This window comes from Vombatus ursinus, unplaced genomic scaffold (genome assembly GCF_900497805.2).
Source record: "Vombatus ursinus unplaced genomic scaffold, bare-nosed wombat genome assembly UNPS02010219.1, whole genome shotgun sequence".
NCBI lineage: Eukaryota > Metazoa > Chordata > Mammalia > Diprotodontia > Vombatidae > Vombatus > Vombatus ursinus.
Genome location: NW_020949997.1, coordinates 6,304,894 through 6,310,893, shown reverse-complemented (window position 1 = coordinate 6,310,893; position 6,000 = coordinate 6,304,894). Strand labels below are relative to the sequence as shown.

At 36.9% G+C, this 6,000-nt stretch overlaps 1 pseudogene; it reads right to left on the bottom strand.

Annotated features, from left to right (window-relative positions):
* Positions 1-822: 822 nt before the first annotated feature.
* The window catches only part of LOC114037017, an 18,913-nt pseudogene continuing 13,735 nt past the window's right edge, over positions 823-6,000 (bottom strand).

Here is a 6,000-nt window from a genome sequence, read left to right as displayed (position 1 = left end):
ATTATAGGAGGCAGGAGAGGATGCTGCTTTAGGTATCCTATCATTACATTTGTCTTCTAGCATTGGCTTCAGCTTCTTAGAATGCACAATACTTATAATGTTGGAACTTTTCCTTTATTTATTCGTTCCTTTAAACAATGTTCTTTTTTTAGGTTTCCTGGTAGCCCTATTACTTTTGTTGGTGTTTCTATTGATGTTTTTAGAGAAATACTGAGATTGGTTCTCTTTCAAGCTGTTATTCCTCCATTAGTAGAGGAAGTTACTTACCAGTCCACCAATGAAATCACACGTCCAATAAAACAAAACAAAACCACCATGTTACTTCACCCTCTTCCTCTAAATTCCCATTCTAGTATATGTACCTCTAGATTAGGTCCTAATGGGGACTTCAGCTGCCCATGTATTTTTGGAAATGAGAACTTAAAGCTATATTTTATATCTAGAGTGTCTGAAGCCAGGTTCTTAATTATATATAGACCATGTGCCCAGTGAATTTGCCAATAAAATAAAAAGCAGTTTAAAAATAGAGGCAGCTAGGTGGCACAGTGAATAGAGCACCAGACCTGGAGTCAAGAAGGCCCGAGTTCAAATTCAGTCTTAATTAGCTGTGTAACTCTGGCCAAGTCACTTAATCGCTATCTACCTCAGTTCCTTATCTATAAAATGGGGATAATAACAACATTTACCTTCCAAAGTTATTGTGAGAACAAAATGAGATAGTTGTAAAGTATTTTGTAAACCTCAAAGTGCTATATAAATGCTAGCTGCTATTATTAACAATAATAATAGCCTAAAGGAGAAATAGTTGTAAAAACATTTAAGTTGAGACCAACTTAAAATCTTTATTGGTTCTTGTCCCACCTTGATGCTTAGGTATTTAACAAAATGAAGAGTCTGAACGAAGTATTCTCTGAACTTACTATATTCCCTAGGTTAATCTTTGACATAACGTCGCTGATGTTGGATAACAGATGACTTGCTACTGAAAACTTTCCCACATAAACTGCAAAAATAAGGTCTCTCTCCAGTATGAATTAAGTGATGTCTAGTAAGGTTACGTTTAAGAGTGAAGGCTTTTCCACATTCATCACATTCATACGGCTTTTCTTCCTTATGAGTTCTCTGATGTTGAGTAAGTGCTGATTGGTCAAAGAAGGCTTTCCCACATTCATTACATTCGTAAGCCTTCTCTCCAGTATGTGTTAGCTGATGTCGGGTAAGATTACTTTTCTGACTGAAAAATTTCCTACATTCGTCACATTCATAGGGTTTTTCTCCAATATGTGTTCGTTGATGTCTGGTAAGGGTACTTTTCAGGGTGAAAGCTTTCCCACATTCATCACATTCATAGGGTTTCTCTCCAGTATGAATTCGTTCATGTTCAGTAAGGGATGATTGTTTAGACAAGGCTTTTCCACATTCATTACATTTGTAATGCTTCTCTCCTTTATGAGTTCTTTGATGTTGACTAAGGGCTGATCGGTCAAAGAAGGCTTTCCCACATTCATTACATTCATAAGCCTTCTCTCCAGTATGTGTTAGCTGGTGTCGAGTGAGATTACATTTCCATCTGAAGACCTTCCCACATTCATAACATTCATAGGGACCTTCCCCATTATGAATTGTCTGATGTAGGGTAGCAGAAGAGCAATTAAAGACTTTTTGACATTTATAGGGCTTCTCTGCAATGTGAATTATCTGATGTCGGATAAGAGACGGGGGATCAAAGAAGGTTTTTCCACATTTGTTACATATACAACCTCTTTCCTGAGTGGGGTTGTGTTGGGAGATAATTGACACTTGTTTGAAATCTCTCTTAGGGGAAAGAGATTCCTCCCCTCTCTCCTCTTCAGAGTTTTCCCTCTTCTCCAACTGGTTATCAGGTACATGGACTATTCCAAATGTTGGAGCTGATTCCTGAATTTCAAGCCCACTCTCCCAGTCTGAAATAAAGAGAAAACACAAATGTAATCTATTCTGTTGGTGGATAAAAATAACATAGTGTAGTGAAAGACAATAATGCAATAGAAATAAAGATCACTAGGCATTCACAGTACTGTCGCTTCTCAAAAAGTCCCCTTGTATTCTGGGGAGAGTCCAGGAAATAGGAGAGGAGAAGTGATCAGCAGATAGAAATAGGAGGAGAAGCCTAGGTAACTAAACAAGGTATGCAGAGGATATGCCATCCAGAAGTGTGGCAACCAGAATAATAGATTAAGTGAAGAGATGGTGATGAGTAAGAATTAAGAAAAGAATATGAAAAAAGGACAGGATCTGGGAAAATTAACTTTCAGTGAATAAGGAAGGGTGATCCCTAGAAGGAGAGAGGAAGAGCTGGCAGGTGGTAAAAGATACTTAGGAAAAGATAAGAAAAGGAATTACAGTTAAGGAAAAGGTAATACTCCAAACAAGAAAACAGGAGAGACAGCTTTCCTCCATGAGTCCATGCTGTTAACAATCCTCAGTAGGTTTCTGGGTCCACTGGGCTCTCTCAGTAAATTGATAGAATGTAACTTCAACAAATTCTATATTCCCAGTTTTCTCTCTCTTACCTGTAGAAATCATTTTTGGCACATGTCTCGTATTAGTTCTCTGTAGCTTATGTATCCATGGCTCTTTCCCTTGCTCCAAATGGAAGATCACTTGAGGTTTAGAAATGGAAAGCCCTGTTTGTGGAGAAGGAAATAACCTTATATAGCCTGACCCTTATATAGCCTTTTAAGGTTTGCCAAGTGCTTTACATCCATGGTACTACCCCCATAATCTATGAGTGAAATATTATACCTATCATAACTCCCATTTTACAGATGAGGGACTTGAGGATTAGTGAAGTTAAGTGATTTTCTTATGGTTACAGGGCTACTGATCAAGGGACACAGAAATGTTGCAAATGTCAGTTCTTTTGATATGGATCCACTCAAACCCACTCATTTGCCCTTGACCACTTGTCAGGCTTTCAGATCACACCCAAGTCCTATGCACCACTCTTATACCCACTCAGGCTGGTGGCAGCATTGCCTATACCAGGAAGAAAACCTAGGAGTCATCCTGGACTCCTCACTATCTTTCACCCCCCATTTCCAATCTATTGCTAAGGCCTGTTGATTTCACCTTTGCAACATCCCTTGATTATGCCCCTTTGTCCCCTCTGACACTGCCACCAGTCTATTACAGGCCCTCATCACCTCACTGTGAGAAATGATTCATTTGGACCCTTCCTCTATTCCAATCACTACTAATCAGTTTGATATTTTACATAAATCATATAAGGATAATTAGATAAGATAGGTTCTTATATGAGGCCTCTATAATGGGCTTCAAACTTTAATGTAATGTTCACTAATTGTCTACCAGTTATGAAGCTTCCTTGCACAACCATAAGAATGCAAAGATATTTCCATCCTGTTTCACTCAAATTCCATGTCTCAACTCAGCATGGGTGGGATGCCTTGATGCTTCGGAAAGTCCCCAGACTTATTTTTGTACCTCCAGACCATTCTTTCTTGTCCAACATGAGCAGGTAACCATCTTAAGACCACTTAGTCAGTGGAGATGCCCCATGCTTCACCCAACCTGTGATCCCCCTGCTGATATGTCATTTTTGGCCTTCAAGAACAAGATCTATCAAACAACGAGATTCTATATTTTAGATTCTGTATTTTACCACGCCTCTTGTACATATTTGGGTATCAAACCCTATAAAAACAAGTTCCTGGAAGAAGGGGGCATCTCAGATCATGAGGAAGATCTGAGGTCCACTTCACTAGAGAGGGCCATGCATTCTTTAATAAAATGACATTGGCTCAGAGCTCTGCCTCAGTGGTTTTTCTTACAGAATAGGCAATTATAATCTCCACATCATGCCTGGATTATTGTAATAGCCTGGTGGGGGGTCTGCCTGCCTCAAGTCCCTCCCCACTCCAATCTAATCTCCATTCAGCTGTCAAAGTAATTTTCACCCTTCCACTCAATAAACTCAAGTGACCCCCTATCATCTCCAGGATCAAATACAAAATTCTCTGTTTGTTTGTCATTCAAAGCCCTTCACAACCTACTCCCACCTTTGTCCCTCACCTTTCCGATCTTCTTATACCTTACTCCCTGATGCAACACCTACTCTTGGATCCAGTGGCATTGGCCTCCTGGCTGTTCCACAAACAAGATCTCTCTTGGCTCCAGACATTTTCTCTGGCTCTCCCCCCAGGCTTAGAATGCTTTCCTTCTTCATCTCTGCCTACTACCTTCCATGGCTTCCTTTAAGTCTCAACTAAATCAGACAAAGCAAAAGCAAAAATAGAACTAATTAAAAGAGATAATTAGGAAACTACGACTTGCTAAAAGGTACCATAGACAATGAAGTAATATCAATACTGAAGATACATGCACCAAATGGCATAGCATCCAAATTCCTAAAGGAAAAGTTAAATGAGTTAACGAAAGAAAAAAAATAGTAAAATCATACTAGTGGGGGAATATCAATTTGCTCTTCTCAGAACTAGATAAATCTAGCCATAAAATACATCAGAAAGAAGTTAAGGAGAAGAATAGAATTTTAGAAAAGTTAGATATGACAGACTTCTGAAGAGAACTGAATGAGAATAAAAATAAAAAATTTCTCAGCTGTACATGGTACCTTCACAAAACTTGGCTATGTATTAAAGCATAAAAAGCTCTCAAGCAAATGCAGAAAAGAAGAAATATTAAATGCACCCCTTTCTGACCATAATGCAATAAATATTACATTCAATAAAGGGCCCTGGAAGCACAGATTAAAGATTAGTTGGAAACTATAAACTAATCCTAAAGAATGAGTGGGTCAAAAAACAAATCATAGAAACAATCAATAATTTCATTAAAGTCATTAAAGTTATCTTTAATGAAATAAGACAACCTACCAAAATTTGCTGGATGTAGCCAAAGCAGTACTTAGGGGAAAATGTATATCTCTAAATGCAGACATCAATAAAAGAGAGAAAGAGTAGATTAACTGGACATGCAGAAAAAAAACAAACAAACTAGAAAAAGAATATATTTTAAATCCTCAATTACATACCAGAATAGAATTCCTGAAAATCAAAGGAAAGACTAATAAAATTGAAAGTTAAAACAAACAAACAAACATTGAACTAATGAATAAAACTAGGAGCTAGTTTTTTGGGGAAAAAACAAATAAACCATTGGTTAATTTGATTTTTTTTTTTTTTTTGGCTAGGCAATGGGGTTAAGTGATTTGCCCAGGGTCACACAGATAGGAAGTGTCAAGTGTCTGAGGCCACATTTGAATTCAGGTCCTCCTGACTTCAGGGCCCATGCTCTATCCAATGCGCCACCTAGCTGCCCCTGTTAATTTGATTTTTAAAAGAAATTTTAAAAAATCAAATTTGCATTATAAAAATGAAAAGGGTGACTGCACCACCAATTAAGATTAAATTAGAACAATTATTAGGAACTATTTTGCACAATTATATGCCAATAAAACTGACAATCTAAGTGGAATAGATGAATATTTACCAAAATACAAATTGCCCAGATTAACATTTATATGGAAATGATTGTTGATAAATCAAAATAAATTAATTAACAACAAAAGAAGTCCTACCAAATTCCTTTTATGACACAAATATAGTGCTGATACCTAAACTAGGAAGAGCAAAAACAGAAAGAAAACTATAGATCAATTTCCCTAATGAATATTGATGCAAAAATTTTTAAATTAAATACTAGCAAGATTACAGCAACATATCACAAAGATCATACACTATGAGCAGGTAGGATTTATACCTGGAATACAGGGCTGGTTCAATATTGGGAAGAATATAAGTATAATTAACAAAACCAAAAGAAATCATATGATTATCTTAATAGATAAAGAAAAACCTTTTGACAAAATACAACACCCATTCCTATTAAAAACACTAAAAAATACAGGAATAAATGGAGGCTTTCTTAAAATGACAAGTAGTATCTATTTGATAGATAGAGCAAGTATTATCTGTAGTA